This window comes from Spermophilus citellus, assembly GCF_964194105.1.
Source record: "Spermophilus citellus genome assembly, chromosome: 2".
In the NCBI taxonomy this organism is placed as follows: Eukaryota; Metazoa; Chordata; class Mammalia; order Rodentia; family Sciuridae; genus Spermophilus; species Spermophilus citellus.
In genome coordinates, this window is record NC_138183.1 from 198,296,827 (window position 1) to 198,318,376 (window position 21,550).

The window sequence follows — 21,550 nt, forward strand, 5'->3', positions numbered from 1 at the left end:
GACTTTTAGGGAAGAACTAATGTCAATACTCCTCAAATGATTCCATAAGATAGAAATTCATTCTATAAAGCCAGTATTATACTGATACCAAAATCTGACAAAAACACATCAAGGAAATTAAACTACAGCCAACATCCCTGATTAAACATAGATACAATAATTCTGAATAAAATTTTGACAAATCGATTCAAAAACACATTAAGATGATTCCAATGATAAGTGGATTTCATTCCAAAGATATAAGATTTATTCAACAGAACTGAATTGAAAAATTTAGTTCACTGCATAAATAGAATTAAGGACAAGAATTAATTCATCCTCTCCATAGATGTAGAAAAAGCATTTGACAAACATCCTGGATGCATCCATGTTAAAAACAGTGGAAAAACTAGATAGAAGAGCTTAACTTCAACATTATAAAGGCGATACAGGACAAACAAAGGTCAACTATAGTGAATGGGAAAAAAACTAAAAGCATTTTTTAAAAATTAGAGATAAGACAAGGATGACCACTCTCAACAGATGTGTTAATAATAGTTCTTGAAACTGTAGTCAGAGCAATAAAACAAGAAAGGAAATTAGAGTAAATAAATACAAATATAAAAAGAAGTCAAATTATCTCTCTTTGATGATGATATGATCCTCTATATAGAAGACCCCCCCACACACAAGCTGTAGTCTGGCTGGGCTGCCTAAGTCTGGCCGGGCAAAATAACCGAGAGGTGACAAGCAACTTGAAGGTTGAAGCAGGAACTACTTTATTGCGAGTGAACTCAGCAGGAACTGAGAAATCAAAGTAGCGGGCACCCAAGGTAGCAGGAGCTGTTTCTCTGCTGGACCACAGAGGTACATATACCCAACTAATTACACACAGCTTAACATAATTGACTTCATCTAGAAATAGCAGTCAGTCATTAAGGAATCCTCATCATCTTAATGGCTCCATGGCATTGGCTAACAAACCACTCCTCCCAGCATACTGCCAGGCACCATCTTAACTTGGTTGTGGCCCTCATCACCCACACACAAAAAAACAAACAACACAAGAAGACTTTGAGAGCTGATAAAAAAATTTTGCAAAGTATCAGGATACAAGATCAACAGTCATAAATCAATTATTTTTCTGTACTCCTGCTGAGGGCCATTACCAAGTAGGAAATTTCCTTGCCAGCGTACCCTATGTTAATGATTTCGCTGTTGACATTGCATGTTAGGTGACCCTGCCCAAGGACGAGGGTGGATCCAGGATTAGGGTGTATCCTGCAGTTTGAGGAAGTATCCTGGTCCTTGGATTAAGGGCGTTCCCAGTTTAAGACCTTGGATTTTAGGGAAGTTCGATGTTGAGGATTATTGCTGCTGGAATTAGGGCGTTCCTGCTGCCTGAGCTCTCATTGAGTTCTCGTGAGATTCAGAGAGGATTTTGGGAAAAAGCCTTGTGGAGTAGGTGAATTGGTTGGGAGCAGAACTGGGATTGCCCCAGAACGTGTGTGGAGACTGGTGTGAGTTCGGGAATAAAGAATTGCTGTTTGAATCGACAAAGCTGTGTGGTGGCTCGTGATTCTGTGCCCAGCCAAGACTGCGGCATTTGGTGGCCCGTACGCGGGATGTCTGAAGCTTGGGGGTAAGTGAATTTGCTCGCTCCTGAAGGAGAGCAAAAAAATGGGTGACTATTTCAAAAAACAATGTGTTCTTGTTTTGATTTATTTTGTTTTTGTTTCAAGTTGCCTGTTCCTAGAACTTTCTCAGGCAAACTGGCGAAAATGGTTGACTCGAGGTTTGAAGCTGTTCGCCTCCGAGGAAGAGAAATTGTTAGAGAAAGGAGGCACCCCAGTGAGACCAAGAACAGCTAGGACATATGTTGATACAATACAAAAATGTAGTAGCCCATGGCTTTTTAAAGACGTGTTATTAAGTCTATCAATGGGACCATCATGGTATCCTGTAGAAGGATTTTTCTTCAACAAGAAAGAGATGCCTAGTTCTGTTTACTATACTTGTCGAAGATATTGGTTTTTACAGACATCTGATTAATTTACAAAGCTAAAGTGTTAAAATATCAACCACTAAATATAAAATCAAGTACTCTTTACTTATTAAGTTCCATAAGGTAATATATGTGTGTTTTCATAAATTGGTAAATAGAAAAAAGTTTAATATTGCTTTGGTCTGTGTCTTTGCTGAAACAAGGTTACTAAGTCTTAAGATTCTATCAGGTGTAATTTATATACAAAAAGTATAAGAAGTTTCAGTTGGGTTTCAATTACAGTATTATAGTACCTTAAAAACATGAAAGTATTTCATCTTATTAAAGTGGAGTAATTTGTCTAAATTCAAAAATTTTATAAGGGTTGTTTCAGAATGTGAATTTATAAAAAGGGTTAATGGTTAAAAAAGAGATATAAAAAGATTCAAGATGTGGAAATATATTTTAATATAAAAGGTTAAAGGAAAAAGAAATGTTTCTAGATGAGATAATCTCTGTGGTAATGTAAAAAGTTGTAAATGCCATTTAAAAAGATTTTGAGGAAACTAGACTTACTTTATAAGCTTGAGAAAGGAAGAAAGAAGAAAAAGGTATTTGTACATGGCAGATTGAGACAAAGCTTCTTAATGGAGAAAAAAAAAAGCCTTTGGTTGAAGGGCAGCCATGTAAACTAACATTAAGCGATTTAAACAGAATCTAAGCCTCGTTTAAAAGAGTAAAGCTGTAGGTGGTGAAAAAGTACATTTAATAGTACAGTATAGATGATAATTGAAGGCTTTAAAAGGTTAAATTGAAGGTGGTCGAGATACCTTCATGGCGGAAAAAAGATTGCTTTACTCATCAAACTATTTAAATGTACTTATTAAACCAAAAAGAGGGAGATGAGATAATCTTTGTGTGGTAAAGCAAAAAGTTGTAAAATGTCTAAATAAGTTGCAAAAGGCTTTAAAAGGTCAAATTGAAGGAGGTTAAGATGCCTTCATGATGGAGGAAAGAAAAAACCATGAAAATGGGAAGATAATAAGATAAAAGATATTTAGATAAGAAGATTAAAAATTTGAAGTGAAAAACTTTAAAAACAGAAGTACAGAAAGGTAAAAAAAAAGAGAAGATGTAGAAAGATAAAAGATATAGGAAGATAAAAAGATGTAGAAAGACAAGAATTTTAAACCCACAAAATAGGAAACAAAAGAAAATTAGGAGAGAAAAAAGCAACTAAGGGTAAATATAAAAACCTTAGAAGAAAACTAGAAGATAGAAATAAGATTGAAAATGTCAAGTAAAGGTATTTCAGATAGAAAATGCAAGAGGCTAAGACAACTATGGTTTAAAACCACATCAAAAAATTAAAAGGACTAAAGTAATTCTAAAAACTAAGGCAGAATGCTTTTGAATGACTTAAATTTAAAAGGATCTTATAGGGGTATATATCCCCCAAAGATAAACTTAAAATAACCCTTTTTACTCTAAACTTTTAAATTTGGATTCATCAGGACTTAGTGCTGCGGAAAGACATATGTATCCGAAAAATGTACATAAGCCTAAGGTACTTTGGAAAGATATTCTAACAGGACAATGGAAAGGTCCGGATCCAGTTATTGTCTGGAGTCGGGGTTCCGTTTTTGTTTGTTTCCACAGGGAGAACAGCAGCCGATTTGGACACTAACTAAAGCAATTTCTACAGACCAAAAAGAAGATGATTTGACTCAAATCCATAACAGCTGATATCCAGAGTTCCAGCTTGGCTATTCTTACATCTGCGACAGTGATTAACCACGGTGCTTTTTTCAATATCTATTTTATTATTGCATTTTTCCCACATCGTAAAGTTCTATTTTATTTTTTGAGCTCATACAAACCTAGGTTAATGTTTTTCTGATCAGTTTTATTTTTTGACTGTGTTTTATTTTTTGACTGTGGAGTTTTTAAACATTGCAATGGAGATTTCACCTAGGTAAAACTACAAGGCCTTTATTGTCTTATGTGTTGTATGTTATGTGTGCACATTTCTGTTTTGTGTTGTATGTCTGTATGTGTGTATGTCCATATTTCATATATAAGGAGCGCTCATGAAAAAATGGATCCGAATTTTTTTTTTTATTCACGTGATTTAAATGCTTTAATTTTAATTAGGTAAACAGCTGTTAAGGATTGTTTTTAAAGGTGGTTAACAGATCTGTTTGCTTACTAATTTAAATTAGGTAAACAGCTGTTAAGGATTGTTTTTTAGGAGGTTAACAGATCTGTTTGTTTACTTTCACCTTTCCTTTTCATTATATTTAATAATTCTGTTCAGGATAATGTCTCTTTAGCGTCATTGCCAGAATTCCCATCTCCATCCCAGTGCCGGTGAAGACTAAGATAAAACCAAACTACAGCTTCTCTCTCACAGTAAACTGTATAAACTGATGCATCAATGAATATAACTCAACAAGTAATGCTCAATCAAGGACTTGATTTACTTTGGGAGGAAATGGACATATTGATAGACTCCTCCGATTTGAACTGCCTGCAGAACTTGCCTGGACTATATATCAGTTGCATGCATTGTGAAATATCGTCTGATGCAGCGAATTGTGGTACTGCTGGCATATCTTTGCTGATGGTGTCACCAGTGATGCAATTTCCTTGCCAGCGCACCCCATGTTAATTGTGGTAATGCTGGCATATCTTTGCTGATGGTGTCACCAGTGACGCAATTTTTCCAAAAGAGCCATCAATTGGCTTGGTGTCGTGGCATTTCTGTATCCTCCTCCCTTCTACTAGTGATGGTCTAAAATTTGGGGGCCAACAGAGGTGAGGCAAGAACCTCACCCCCCCACTGGCACCAAGGATATTTGGGGGCCAACAGAGGTGAGGCAAGAACCTCACCCCCCCACTGGTGCATAGGCCTATCCACAAGCATGGCTGTATGCTGGACCGGTAGTCAGTGACGGGTATGATCCAATTGCAGTGGTATCAACCTAAGACAGGAGGCTGACGCCTAAAGGTCAGTTTTCCCATGACGGGTAAGAACCATATGTTGAATTGGACAACCTACCAGGCACGGTCCTTAAGCCACATTGCTTGTTGTTTAATTAATCAGAAGGGGGGAGATGCTGAGGGCCATTACCAAGTAGGAAATTTCCTTGCCAGCGTACCCTATGTTAATGATTTCGCTGTTGACATTGCATGTTAGGTGACCCTGCCCAAGGACGAGGGTGGATCCAGGATTAGGGTGTATCCTGCAGTTTGAGGAAGTATCCTGGTCCTTGGATTAAGGGCGTTCCCAGTTTAAGACCTTGGATTTTAGGGAAGTTCGATGTTGAGGATTATTGCTGCTGGAATTAGGGCGTTCCTGCTGCCTGAGCTCTCATTGAGTTCTCGTGAGATTCAGAGAGGATTTTGGGAAAAAGCCTTGTGGAGTAGGTGAATTGGTTGGGAGCAGAACTGGGATTGCCCCAGAACGTGTGTGGAGACTGGTGTGAGTTCGGGAATAAAGAATTGCTGTTTGAATCGACAAAGCTGTGTGGTGGCTCGTGATTCTGTGCCCAGCCAAGACTGCGGCATACTCCAATAATGAATCTTCTGAGAATGAAATCAGGAACACTATCCATTCACAATAACTTCAAAGAAAAAGAAATACTTGGAAATAGATCTAACAGTGGAGGAAAAAGATTTCTACAATGATAATTATAGACTACTGAAGAAAGAAATGGAAGAAAACCAAAGATGATGGAAAGATCTCATGTTCTTGAATAGAAGGAATTCATATAGTCAAAATGACCACACTACTAAAATAATTATACAGGTTCAATGTAGTGCCCATCAAAATACCAATGACATTCTTCAAGAACTAGAAAAACAGTTCTTAAATTTATTTGGAAGGATAAAAGACCCAGAATAGCCAAAGCAATCCTGTGCAAGAAGATTATGCTGAAGACATCACAATAGTAGATCTCAAATTATACTACAGAGCTATACTATCAAAAACAGCACCAAAACAGACATGAAGATGATTGGAATGGAAAAGAAGCCACAGAGACACACACATAAATACAGGATCAGATATTTGACAAAGGTGCAAGAAGCATATATAAGAGAAAGATAGCCTTTTCAACAAATGGTCTTGGGAAATCTGGATTTCCATATGTAGAAGAACGAAAGTACATCTCTATCATTCACCCTGCACAAATCAACTCCAAGTGGATCAAACACCTATGAATTAGACCAGAAAGTCAGCAATTTTTTGAAAAAAATGCAACTTTAGCATTTCAACATATTGGCAAAGGCACTGACTTACTTATCAAGCCTCTAAAGTATAAGAAACAGAACCAAGAATCAAAAAGTGGGAGGGCATTAATTTGAAAAGCTTTTCCACAGCAAAGGAAAGAAGTCATTAATACAGAGCTTACAGACTGGGAGATCTTAGCCAGTCGGTCCTCTGACAAGGGATTAAAATTTAGAATATATAAAGAATTTAAAAACTTAACACCATGAAAACAAATACCTCAATTACTAAATCAGCAAAGAAATAAGTAGATATGTCTTAAAAGAAGAAATACAAAAGACGAATATATACATGAACAAATATTCAACATCTCTAGAAATCCGGGAAATGGAAATCAAAACTGCATTAAGAATTAATCTCACTCCAGTTAAAATGGCAACCATCAAGAATGCAAATAATAAAAAATACTGGTGAGGATGTGGAGAAAAAAGTTACATTCCCATTGTTGGTGAGACTTCAAATTAGTACAAACAGTATGAAGATTTGCTTGTACTAATTGGAAGCAATATGGAGATTGCTCAAAGACTAGAAATGAAACTACAGAGCTATAGCCACTCCTTGGAGCTTATCAATACAAACTAAAATCGGTATTCTATAGTGATTCAGGCGCATAAATTTTATAGCAGTACAATCCACAATAGTCAAGTTGGGCAACAATCAACAGTTGAACTGGTGCCCTTAACAGATGAATGAATAAAGAAAATGTAATGGAGTACTATATGGCCATAAAGAAAAATGAAATCATGGCATTTTCTGGTAAATGGATGGAATTGGAGAACATTATGCTAAATAAAATAAGCCAGACTCAGAAGGAAAAGGGTTGAATATTTTTTCTGATGTACAGAAGCTAGACCAAACTAAGGAAAAAGAGTGTTCATAGTCCCATAAAAATAGAAAGAATATCAGCAGAATATGATTGCAGATGACAGGGAACAGGGAAAGAGAGGAATAATGGAATAAAATTGACCAAATTGTACTGTGTACATATAAGAATATGCCATAGTGAATTTCACCTTTATGTACATTTGTAAAGCACCAATTTTAGGAAACAAACTAAATACGTAGAAGGATAGAGTAGAGGAAAGGGGATAGGAGCAAAGTGGGAAGGAAAAAAGAAAGTACAGGGAACTGAAGTGGAATACATTATTTTTTATACATGCATGATTATGTCAATATAAGCCACAGTATTACACATTACTATAATTCACTAATAAAATATAAATTAATTAAAAATAAGGACACATGATAAGGCACATAAAAAAGTGCAAAAGTAATTTCCACCTTATCAGTAATTACATAAAAAAGACTAAACTCTCTAATTTAATAGTAAATATTGGTAAGTAACTGATTCAACCATATCTATTCAACATCCTCTGGAAATTCTGCCCATTGCAGCCATGAAACATAGTGAAAAATATATTCCCTATATCTTTTCCTTGGATTCCTTGAAACAAATAGCATCATTAATATGGTATTTGTTGTCTGGAAGATTTTTGCTCGACACACAAATATTTCAAATAAAAATTCTCATGTCTTCTTCTGCAAGTATAATTGTTGCCATGAATTACTTGTGATAACTGAAAACCTGCCACAGTGTCAATATTATTAACTTCATAATCACAGTCATTGATAAATGTAAAGGGTGAGCATATGGAGTAAATAAAGAGACTGAGTATCTCCTCTATGTTAGATGCTCTTGATGTTCAGGCCAAGCACCTTACATAAGCCCTGCCCGAGTTCTTTGTTCCTGAGGGCATACACCATGGGGTTGAGGGAAGGAGGGATAACATTGTGTAGCACATTGAGTAGAACTGGGATGAGGGGAAGTTCCTTCCCTCCACTATGAGTGATGGAAACAACAACAATGACAGTGTAGAAGAAGAGAATTAAGATGAGGTAGGAAGTGCAGGTACTTAAGTCCTTGGATGCAGCTTCTTTGAAATTGAGCTTCAACTCCAAAGAGTTGAAAGATTACAGACTGAAAGATTAAAGCATATGATACAATAATCAAACCCAGATCACTTCCCATAACCGTCCAAGCCAGAAATATCTGATTGATACTGTTGATTTTCCTGACATCACAGGAGAGGCTAGTGACTCCAAGATTAGTACAAAGACAGTGCTCAATTTGGTTATGAGAACAGTAATTTCTCTGAGCAGCTAACATAGGCACTGAAATTGGACACAGACTGTTTTTAATTTCCATGAACACAGTTGCTTTGATCACAAAAGAGTCAGTAACAATTGATGGATATCTCAGTGGTTGGCAAATGGCCACATACCTATCTATAGCCATGAGACAAAGATGCCTGACTCCATGGCCACAAAACAATGGATGGCATACATCTGAGCAAAGCACTCAGAGAGGCTGATGGCCTTAGCATTAAACCATAAGATGGCCAAAATCTTGGGCATGATGGTGGTAGCCAGGCCCATGTCCACCACAGCCAGGATGCCCAGGAATTGGTACATGGGCTGATGCAGACTTGCCTCTTGGTACATGGTGGTCAGGATCAGGATGTTGGCCCCAAGAGCCAAGAGGTAGAGCAGAGCCAGGGGTAGGGAGAGCCAGCGCTGCCAGCTGTGGATGCCTGGGAATCCCATCAGAACAAACTCAGAGACCTGGAACTGAGAGCTGTTGGAATCTCTGAGATCCTGGAACATCCTTTAGTAAAAGGAAAAAAAAGTTTAATGTTACTCCTCCTAAATATCACTGAGAGTGTTGGAAAACCCCAGGATAATGGTTCTTTGTCATTGACAATGTATCTTTATTATTCTCATCCTGACACTCATACTTACTTTTCTTACAACAGTGGAACTGTGATAAGTGTAACATTCTCAGCCTCATTCCTAAAATACATAATGTGGCTCATTTTTTCCTTCATCTCATAAATGACAAATAGACTATTAGGGAAAATCAGTACTTTGTCCATGACCTTCCAAGTAGAAACTCATTGAATTAGAACAATTTGAACATTATCTGATCATTGTTTGACCGTGAGATTTGGCTTTGCTGATAATTTGGTTGCTTCAGAGACCTAATATCCAGATCTTCTTGAGGCTTTCATGCATGTAGACTTCTTTAAGAACTTAGATTATCTGACACATTAAAAAATTATTTGTTCATTCAGGTATTTGAGAATTTATAAAGTCCCAATGTGCTCTTTTAAATTTTGGTAAGCTTGTATGAGGCAAAGAATACTAAGGACAGTGATGTACTAAAACTTTCTATACCTTCCTAAAGCTGAGCAACTATGAAAGTACATAAAATAGCTTGAAAGCCCCAGTGATCTTTAAATTCAAACGATTATTTATTTTTGCTTAAGTATATTAAATCCACAATGTTTTACAGTAACTTAGGCATATTGTTAGTTCTTAAAGTCCGTAAATCATGATTCAATAAATGGGCATGACTTAAAAAAACAAAGAGCAAAATATATGCATTTATAAACTGTTTTGGTAAATGACTTACTAATATTAAAACATTCTATACTTCAGAGACTTCTTTAATATAATCATTTGCTAATATTTTAGTGCAAAAATTAGAAAAGGATGTCCACTATGTGCTCTTAACAGATGTTACCATGTACATTATATTTCTATTTGAAGATTTCAAATTTTTAGAATAAAAATTATTTATACACACAATGTTTTAAAATATTGTGGTTAGAATGATAGAACCAACAGAAGATGCAGTATAGGTGTAGACTTGGTGAGTACATTCATCTTAACCCCAATAACATCCTCATTTGTCCTTAAAATAAATGAAGTTACATTATTAAAAAAATTAATTATAGAAATGTATTTATTTTTTAACATATATTATCACCACAATTTCTGTGTTTTCCTCATTTATTTTCATAAATTTGTTTTAGAGTTACTTACTACACAATTTTCTGCTTATTTTTTACTATGAATTCAGACTTTTGTTCTAAAGTTCATATTTGAATCTTTTTATCTTTGACAACTCACTCAGACTTAATAAAGGGCTTTGGAAAGCTGTACCAAGACTGTGGATGAGTGAGCATCAGTTGAGAGGATCAATTTTGAGTGCTCTTCTCTAACCTCTTTGCTTCTTCGTAGATATTCATAATTAGCACTGTTCACATGTCTTTCAAAAACACTTCATTATTTTTTAAAAGTAGCCACACCAATATACAAATTGTTGAAATAAAGAAATGGCAAAGAGCGTCTTAGGCTTGAGTAACAAAAGGTTACTGAGAATGTCATACTTCAATGTGAATGTTGATTCAAACCCCCTTCTTTTAGAGTGCCTCATCTTTGGCCTTGTTCATATATAAAGTACATGTGTACATATTATTAGTTGAAATGTCTACTTTGAATAGACTTTCAGACATTAAAAGAAGATAGTTTATATTACTTAGGCTGGCGGACAAATCAGACATAGCTCATTGTTCCTCATTTGCTGTCCTTTCCCTACTTCCCTGTTTTGCACTGAAGAGTGACAATGAGAAGACAACTTCTTCTGGAAGCAGCAAAGAAACAGGATGAATATTTTAATAGGAGTATTGCTCAAAGCTCTTTTCTTGTGTTATAATAAGATGTGAGAATCATGCAGGAATATACAGGAATGGCAAGTAGGTGATCAAGAACAACTTCTAAAGGGAAAAGACAAATGTTCTTATACCAGAAACATTGCTGGTATTCTGCCAGATCAGAGTTCTCTTCAGTTGTTATTTCTCATTTTCTATTCACATCATGCTAACATCCTTTTGCTTTGTGATTTTGCAGTTCTTTCTTTGATGCTGTGACCTCACCCTCCACCCCATCACATCCAGCCTCAGTAATCCCTTTCACAGGAAAACTCAGCTCTTTTGGAGAAGATAGCTGACCACACTTCAGATCAGCATAATATCATGTAACTAGGAAATTGGAAGGCTTGTAGGAGGGAATATATAGGCTGATGGAATCTACCTCTGTTGTTATTTGAATATAATGGTACCTGATTACCTGTTTATAGTTTTGAATCACCCATCAAAACACAACTATAATATTTGAACATATTGTATGTTCTTTATATTTGCAGCATCTAACAAGGCATGATGTATATAGCTAAATACCATTTGAGAATTAATGAGCAGATTAATGAATCAATGAATATTATATCATAATAGATTTTAAAAATTATTAAATCAGGAGATACATATTGTTTCTTTGAAAAGATTAAAATATCTACAAGAAATTTAATATGTCTACCTCATAGATCGTCAGAAGAAGTACATTGCCCAGAAAAATTATTATCATAAAAAAGAAAGAAGTAAAGAAACCCAAGAAAGCAAAAATTTAGGAACCAGTCAAATCAAAGGTCCTGGTTTGGGCAGTAAAATCAATTTTTTAAGACTTTTTATAAGTCATCATACTTCATAGATACAATTTATAGAATGTATTTGCAAAAATGTATAGACATGCAATAAAAAGATATACAAACAAAACCATAAGCCAAAATATATCTAAAGATCTCTTGTCAATCACAAACTACACAAACATTAAAACCTTGGAAAAAAGTTAGTAAGAAACATCAAAGTCACTCAATTTTAGAAACCAAAGACATGAAACATTGTCTCAAGATCATGTTCAGAATCAGTGGATAACATGCTTGACACAGTGTAATTCAAGCTGATAATGCCAAATTGTTTTATTATATGTATTTATCAGTTTGACTATTTCCCACATGTAAAATAATAGGAAAAATTGAAATTGGCTTCCTCGCTGTATTTATCCACAGTATAAAATTGAAATATGGGGAATCTACTTAATTAGAGCATTTTATCTGATGCTTTGTTTCCTATCCTACAGCACTGTTAAGGACTACGGTCATAATTACAAGGTTAACAAAAACCAAGTAATTTATATTATAAACACTGATTAAGATGAATTTGTAAATAATAAAATATTTCCTTATGTGCCAAACTTGTCATCAAAATTTTTTTCTGTCTGGTTTGTTAATTTTTATCTACTGTTTGTGCTCAATAATACATTTTTCAAATTTACTTGAAAAATTTTCATTAAAAATGAAATTAATCCTTTCATACATGTATATGCAGATATATATAAAACTAAGCCATACATAACTTATAATTGATTACTATAAAAACAAGCTATAATTTGAAATGAATTCTTACTAGTTTAAATATGCACTGTGTATCAAAAGGACACAAAAATGGATGCAGAAAACATTAAAGTTCATTTCATGAACAAGCAGTGAATATTTTCATGTGAATAAGAAATGGATTCTCTTCTGTCATGCTCTTGAACACCACTGTGTGTTTCCCTTCTCCTCCAAGGCAGCCAAGCAAGAGCTAATGCTGTAGATCAACTTTGCCTTTCTGTTCAATCTTTTATTAAAATAATTTTAAATATCTACAAAAAAAAATTTATACACCATCTCTTAAGTGCAAAATTGTCACAGATTGCTGAAAAATGTAAGATCATTATTTATTACTTTGTCTCAATTTATTTGAATGCTCAAATCTTAGCTCATATTTGTTTTGACAATAGAAACCAAGTAGAAAATTAGGAGAAATATAAATACTTGTGAGTAGAGAATAGGAAATACATCTTTGAGATGATTTGTGCTATATTCTGACTAATTTATTTCCTAATAATGAGATAAATGTCCTATTTATGACCCACATGATACATGATTCCTTCATGAGTATACTTTTAACTTCTAATACATGAGAACATCTATTTATTATCTTCAACATATCAAATTGCTGAATAAAGGTCCAAGTTGATGCCCGGCAATGTGGCAATAACTACTAATAAATTAGATTGTCTCAGTACAAATTTAAAGTGTTTTCAATACTGTTTGAGTTTACTTTTCTGTGGGGAAAACAGACTCATATTATGCTATGAGTGAGTGTGTTCATTGAAGTAATAACAATAAATGCAAAATCACCATAGAAAGTACAACTTTCAAAGCATCTGTAGTCTGAATTCATATCAGTATTATTCAAAACAATAAGTTTGTGTCCACACTTGATCATCCTCAATCCTTACAACCCATGGTCAAATCTTTTGGTAGTGGGCTCATCTAAGTCAGTTTTGCCATCAAAAGTGGATGAAATAGTCATAAGTATTCTCTAGAGAGACTTGCTATGAAGAAAATAAATTAGATTTTTTTTGAGTAACAAATGAATTCAGGGAAGAAGTAATAGAGTTCTAAAATGGTCACAAACTCCGCTCTAGCTATTTTAACTCACCATGGGATAATTTAACCTGTCTTCTAGCATCCAGTTATTCTTCTTTGGTCAGGGAAAGAATAGATATTCACAATGACCATGAAAAGTCACCTTGAATTGCAATGTGAGAACTTGGGAAATTAACATTTTCCAAGACAAACCCATCTTTTACAAAATTTATGCCTTCAACTGGGTGGTGGAAATCAATTTGCATTTCTGACAACATTATAATCACTTAATATATACTCTATATACTCAAACAGTGTTCACATGAACAAAAGCTCTTGTCAGTGTGCTATTAACAACAACAAAAAGAATCTTGACACTACTTTGTCTGCCTTTTCAGGCCCTTTATTACCTAATTTATGGATGAAAAAAACAGTCAGCTGAATACAATCTGGTCCAAACAAACAAGGTTGGGTATTTTAAAAAATCAGAATTCTGCAACATTTATACATGCATAGCCCCCAATATCTAAATCCCTTGATATCTGTAGGATTGAAGTAAGCCTTTAAACAAAACCCCAAAGGATATTTAACAGCTTCAAGACACAGATGCTAATATAAATCAAGATAATTCACATGGAAGGAGGAAAAGAGCGGCTGCTTTTTATCTTTACTGGCTGCATGATATCACATTAATACATGAATAATTTCTTATGCCTATGTCAGTGCATGTGCTTGAGGGTGGCCATGTGTAGATGGAGGGGAATGAGAATGAACACAAGATAATTTGAATGAAAATCCATGATTTTCCTATTATTTCAGATTGTTTCTGCTTAAGGCCTGTTGGGAATAAAAGCATTTCTGTATAGAATATTTTAATCACTCACACACATGTATTCATATGTTTCTTTATTCATTTACAGTTTCATAAGTTTATAGTACTTAGTACCCCCCAAAGCAGGCACATAACTATGAAAAAAAGGCATTAGATAACATGGATTTTGGTTTTCAAAAATTTATTTTCAAGTGAGGTTGATGATGAATATTATGACATCAGAGAAACTCATAAAAAATACAGGTAAACTTTTTTTTTTACTGAAATTTGACAAAGGTACCTAAAACATACATTGGAAAAAAGACATTTTTTTAAACAAATGGTTTTGGAGAAAACTTGCTATCCACATATAGAAGACCTTTATCTTTCATCCTGCACAAAAATCAATTCAAAGTGGATCAAAGACCTGGAAGTTAGACCAGAAACCTATAAAACCCCTAGAAGAATATGTAGGGTCAACACTCCAGTATATAAGAACAGGCAATGACTTTCTCAGTAGGAGCCCTAAATTCAGGAAATAGTCAAAAGTTGATTAATTAGATGGCATAAAACTAAAGACGTCTCCAAGTTTGTATAAATATGCCAAAATATACTGTACTATAATATGTAACTAAAAGGAACAAACAAAAGCATTTAAACAAAATCAAGGACTTCTGCAAAGCTAAAGAGACCTTTAGGAATATGAAGAAAGAATGTACAGAATGGAAAAAATATCTTTGGTAGCCACTCTTCTGACAGAGGATTAATATCAAGAATAAATGAAGAACTAAAAAAAAAAACCCATAACACCACAAAAAGCAAATATCCCAATTAATAAATTGGGAAATGAAGTAAACAGACATTTTTTAAAAGAAATATGAAAGGTCAATAAATGTATGAAAATATTCAATTCATTAGCAATTAAGAAAATGAAAATCAAAACTACACTGAGGTTTAATCTCACACTAGTCAGAATGGCAGTCTTCAAGAATACAAATAATAATAAATAGTGAGAGTAAGTGGATAAATAGGAACACTTTTACATTGTTGGTGGGATGGTAATGACTACAACCATTATGGAGATCAATATGCAGGTTCCTCAAAAGACTAGGTATGAAACTACCATACGACCCATGTATACCACTCCTCAGTAGTTATTCAAAAGAATTAAAGTCATCATACTATAGTGACACATTCATACCCATATTTATAACAATACCGACTATAAAACTAACCTAGATGTCATCAAAAGATGAACCAAGAAAGAAAATGTGGTATATATGCACAGTGGAGTTTTATTCAGCCATAAAGAAAAATGAAATTATGTCACTTCCAGAAAAATGGATGGAACTGGAGACCATTATGTTAAATGAAATAAGCCAAAATGAGAGCATCAAAGTTTGTTAGTTTTCTCTCACGTTTGGAAGGTACAGAGGAAAAAGGAAAAGAAATGTGGGGGGGTTCCACAAAGGTAGAGAAGGAGTGGGGAAGTGCTAAGGAGTGATATTGGTCAAAATATATGGTTATATTGTGTGCATGTACATAACAACAAATCCCATCATTATGTACAACTCCACTACAACAATTAAAAAAATGTGGAAAAATGTATAGAAATAAGTGTGTGGGTAGCATGTACCAGTACTTTGTCAGTTTTGTTCATTTGGTTCTTTTATTTTTTAATTATTTTGAATTATTCCTGTACTAAAGTTTGGATTTGATTTTGTAGTATTTATCAAGCCCTTAACTCCTTAATTGAGTTGAACTTTTAAAAATAAAGTTTTATTGTGTATATCAAGATTTACAAGACAATGTGATAGGATACATCACAAATTGCAAAATAGTGAGTATAGTGACACTGATATCTTTTATCTCACAGTTATTTCTTGATGAAATAATCTTGTTTTGTACAGATAAATATATCTAAATTTGTTCATTCATTCAGCAACTTAATTATATATAGCATGCTTTCATTTTTTGACTAATAGTGTTACCATAAACAATCATGTACAAGTTTTTGTTCTCACGCATGATTTCAGTGATGTTAGATCTACACACCAGAGTTAAATGCTGGGACCTATCATCATTACAAATACTGAGAAATGGTCTAAAATTTTCACAGCTATGGTACAATTTTATATCTCAACAACAACAAATGAACAGATAAAATATGGTATGTATGCACAATGGAGTGTTAGTGATAAACAGAATGAAATTATAGCATTTGCTGGCAAATAATGGAACACCATGCTAAGTGAAATATGCCAGCCTCAAAAAGTCAAAGGTCAAATGTTTTCTTCAATACACAGAAAAACTAGAGTAAAATAACGGAAAAAGTGGGTGTGTGGGAGGAATCCCATGAAAATACAAGGAAGATCTGTGGAGTAGAGGTAGGGATTGAGGGGAAGAGATCAGGAGTAAGAAAAGTAATGAAATGACCAAATAATGCTATGCATGTAAGTAAATATACCATATGCAATTCTATTTTTGTTTATATGTATAATTCATCACTTTAAAAACAAACAAATAGAAGGAAGACCAATAGAGTAGATGAAAGGGAACAAGGAAATGAAGGAGAGAAAGGAAAGAGAAAATACTGGGAACTAAAATGGAGCAAGTTACATTCCATGCATGTGTGACTATGTCAAAATTAACACCACTATTATGTGCACCTATAATGCACTAACAAAACATTTTTTAAAAGGCTAGGATAAGAATCATTGTATGACACAGCTATATTGCTCCTCAGTAATTATCCAAAAGAATTAAAGCTTGCATTCTATGGATATTCCTACTATAGTGACATGTAGTGCATACCCATTTTTTAGATGTATGGATACAATACATAGTTTATTTATTTATTTTTATGAGATGCTGAGGATTGAACCTACTGCCTCACACATGCAAGGCAAGGGATCCACAACTGAGCCACAACTCCAGCCCAAGCACATCCATTTTTATAACAGTGCAATTCACAATACCCAAGTTATTTAACAAGTCTAGGTGTCTGTTGATAGGTGAATGCATAAAGAAAAGGTGATACAGACACACACACACACACACACACACACACACACATACACACACACACACATATGCACACAATGAAGTTTTATTCAGCCTCAAAGGAGAATGAAATTATGGCATTTTTGGGAAAATGAAAGAAAACTGACAGCATGTGTTAGGTGAAATAAGCCAGACTCAGATAGTCAAGAGTTGTACGTTTTCTCTCATATGTGGAAGTTAGGAAAAAAATGGGTGAAAAAAATGGGATTCTCATGAAATTACAAGGGAGACATATAGAGTTGAGAAAGGGAATTCAGTGGCAGAAGAGGAGAGGAAAAGGGGAAGTACTGGGGCATGAAAGTTTCTAATATTGTTATATGTGTGTACAAATATGTCACAATGAATCTCATTATTACATGTAATTATAATGTATCAACAAATAAATTAAAAATGATCCTACCTTATCAGTAATTACATCAAAATAAAAGTACAGTGCATTCAATTTTAATAGTAGATATTCTCAAATATTTGCACTAACCATATTTCCTCAACATTGTTTGAACATTCTAGTCATGGAAAACACGTAACATAATGAAATGTAAACTCTTAACATCTTCCCCTTGGATTCCTTGAAACAAATAGCATCATTATGTTACTCTTGTCATGAGATTTTTGCATGTAAGTAAATACTTACTCAAATATTAGCTCCACATGTCTTGTTCAGAAGCTTTATTGCTGCCACAGCTTCCCTATGAAAACTGAAAAGATGCTACTGTATCCCTATTATTTACTTTTAGTATTTGTAGTCACTGAAGACTATAATGAATAACTATGTGGAGAAAATAAGAAGCATGTCTTGTCCATGTTAGTTGCCCTTGCTGTTCACCCCAAGCACCTTGCATAAGCCCTGCCTGAGCTCCTTGTTCCTGAGGGCATACACCATGGGGTTGAGGGCAGGGGGGATAACATTGTGTAGAACATTGAGTAGAGCTGGGATGAGGGGAAGTTTCATTCCTCCACTATGAGTGACAGAAACAACAACAATGACAGTGTAGAAGAAGAGAATTAAGATGAGGTGGGAAGTGCAGGTATTTAGGGCCTTGGATGCAGCTTCTTTGGAGTTGAGCTTCAGTACAGACTGAAGAATCAAAACATATGATACGATAATCAAACCTAGATCACTTCCCATAATCGTCCAAGCCAGAAATATCTGATTGATACTGTTGATTTTCCTGTCATCACAGGAGAGGCTAGTGACTCCAAGATTAGAACAAAGACAGTGCTCAATTTGATTATGAAGACAGTAATTTCTCTGAGCAGCTAAGATGGGCACTGAAATTGAAAGCAGACTGCCATGAACATAGTTGCTTTGATCACAAAAGAGTCAGTAACTATTGATGGATATCTCAGTGGTTGGCAAATGGCCACATACCTATCTATAGCCATGAGACAAAGATGCCTGACTCCATGGTCACAAACCAATGGATGGCATACATCTGAGCAAAGCACTCAGAGAGGCTGATGGCCTTAGCATTAAACCATAAGATGGCCAAAATCTTGGGCATGATGGTGGTAGCCAGGCCCATGTCCACCACAGCCAGGATGCCCAGGTAATGGTACATGGGCAGATGCAGACTTGCCTCTTGGTAGATGGTGATCAGGATCAGGATGTTGGCCCCAGGGCTAAGAGGTAGAGCAGAGCCAGGGGTAGGGAGAGCCAGTGCCGCCAGCTGTGGATGCCTGGGAATCCCATCAGAACAAACTCAGAGACCTGGAACTGAGAGCTGTTGGAATCTCTGAGATCCTGGAACATCCTTAGTAATAGAAAAAAAAAAAGCTGAATGTTACACCTCTTAACTGTCAGTGTGAGAGTGTTGGAAATTGTCCAACCCAGGATCATAATATAAAGGAGAATTTAGTCTCTTTCATGTTCTCATCCTTTCACTCACTTTTTTATTTCTTTCTTATGAAAAAAGAAACTCTAATAGGAGACACAATCCATTCATTTATTCTATAAACCATTTTAAAATTCCATAAATCAGGTAATATTTTTTTCCATGTTTCTAATTAAAGAACTGACTATTAGAGAAAATCAGGACTGTGTTAAAGATCATTCATGTTATAGGTCACAATAGCTGCAGAAGACGAAGTTGATCTGATATCACTGACTGTGAGGTTTAGCTTTGCTAATGAATTGGTTGCTTTAGAGATATAAAGTGAAGACACAATAAAGGTTTTTATGTATGAAACTTCTGCTGCTGGAGGTTACATAGTAACTTTTTTAAAGTTATATACTTGAGATATTAGGCCTGTGTGTGTGTGTGTGTGTGTGAGTGTGTGAGTGTGTGTTGGATGTGTGTAGAGATATAAATTTAAAGAAACATATGTATGTTATAATTAATTATGGTGGAATTGAGATGCAATTTTAATAGTTAATATTTAAGTGGTATTGGAGTCTCACACACACTGGGCAATCACTGCAATGTTGAGGTATATCCCAGCTGTGCATGATTACACAGTAAAAACACTTCTTTAGCAAGAAACAGACCAGCTTCTCTTGTGCTCCCTGAAAATTGTTTTCTCCTTTCCTCATCCCCAAAGGTAAGCAAAATGTTAAGAGCTAAAATGGTAGATGACCTTTATCTTTTTATAGAAAAATTTTATTCCAAATTTTTAAATATCTACAAAATAAATGAAATAGTATAATATATCTATCTCTTATCTTCAACATTGTCTCTAATTGCTGAAAAAACTACCATCTTTACTTGTTCATTTCTGTCTTAGCTTTTTTCTGCTTTGGTCTAAAGAGCTGATGAGAACAATTTTAGAGGAGGAAAAGTTTATTTGGGGGCTCACAGTCTTGGAAGTCTCAATCCATAGATGGTCGGCTCCATTACTCTAGGCTAGGGGAGGCAGAACATCATAGCAGAAGTGTGTGTCAGAGGAAAGCAGCTGGGAACAAGGCATTGGGAACAAGGCATTGGGAACAAGGCACTGGGAAGCAGAGAGTGAGCTCCACTCACCAAGAGAAAAATATTTACTTCATAGCCAAGTCCTCAGGGATGCACCTCCTCTAGCCACACCCTACCCTACATTTACCACCCAGTTAATCCCCACTATGGGGATTAATGTACTGATTAGGTTAAGGCTCTCATAACTCAATCATTTCACCTCTAAACTTTCTTGTATTTTCTCACTCATGGGCTTTTGGGGGATACCTCACACACAAACCATAACACTCTCTCTCAATAAATTTGACTTAAGAGTCAACTCTTAACTAATATGTGTTCATGTAACACAGACTAGTGGCAAAACATATATGCCATGAGTTGATAATAGGATATACATAGCTGGGGTGAACTGTGTTGTATTTTCAAGAGTTTAGGTCTCCAAGCTCTCTCTAAATATACTATCTATGTCCCTCATCACACTAATTGTATGATTGTATTGGTTTTATTGTAACAAAAGTCTATATTTCATCTTCAATGTTCTTTTAAATTTCTGGGTTAAAAATCCAAACTGATACCAAGTAATATAGAACTAAGAACAAATTAAATTAGACATTTTACAGCACATTTAAAATGCTTTTAATACCATATGACTTTACATTTCTGCAGGGAAAAAGGGGTCACATTATTCTGTGTTAGGTCCACTGAGGTAATAACTCTGAACAGGAGCATCACCACAAAGTATTCATTTAGTGTTTTTTCTCACTTCAAAGCCCATAAGTGGTAAGTTTATTTCCTCATTTGATCATAGTCAATTTTTGCAACCCAAGTTCTTCTGTCCACGTGACAGTGGGCTCATTCTAGTCACTTCTGCCAAGATGAGTGAAACAGAGTCATGCCTAAGTCTGGGTAGAAAATAACAATTTAATGAGATTCTGTTCTGGGTGGGCAAGGAAGGACAGGTAAGAAGCAACAGGGCTCTGACCATGATTATCAGCGCTTTTCTAGCTATTTCTTCTTATCATGGATGATGCTATTACAGAGTGCATGAGAATTACAATCCACCACACATATTGAAAGGGGGAAAAAGTCCTTTAATGAACATGCCTGGCAAGTGGCTGGGAGCAGGCTAGCACCTCAAAGAACTCCCAGCACCTGAATTTTGGAAGTGTAGAGTTCATATAGGCAAAAATCACAAAAACAATTGAGCACATATAGGTCAGAAAGACTCTGTTGAGTCAGATATTTTGATTACATGAGAAAATTGTTTGATTACACATTTCAGAGTCATCTTTGTTATATATAAGGGCCATAGTCAGGGATACAGGAAGGTCCTAGTGTACTGTCCACAGAGATCCAGGAGGCTGAAAAAAAAAAAAAA

At 35.0% G+C, this 21,550-nt stretch overlaps 2 pseudogenes across 2 annotated transcripts; both read right to left on the bottom strand.

The window, feature by feature from the left end:
* Positions 1-7,940: 7,940 nt before the first annotated feature.
* On the bottom strand, positions 7,941-8,918 carry LOC308634651 (olfactory receptor 56B2-like; annotated as a pseudogene). The gene has a single exon. The product of its transcript is annotated as an olfactory receptor 56B2-like (transcript).
* A 9,168-nt stretch (positions 8,919-18,086) lies between these two features.
* Positions 18,087-19,034, bottom strand: LOC308642072 (olfactory receptor 56B2-like; annotated as a pseudogene). Its single transcript has one exon. The product of its transcript is annotated as an olfactory receptor 56B2-like (transcript).
* Between the last annotated feature and the right edge of the window lie 2,516 nt (positions 19,035-21,550).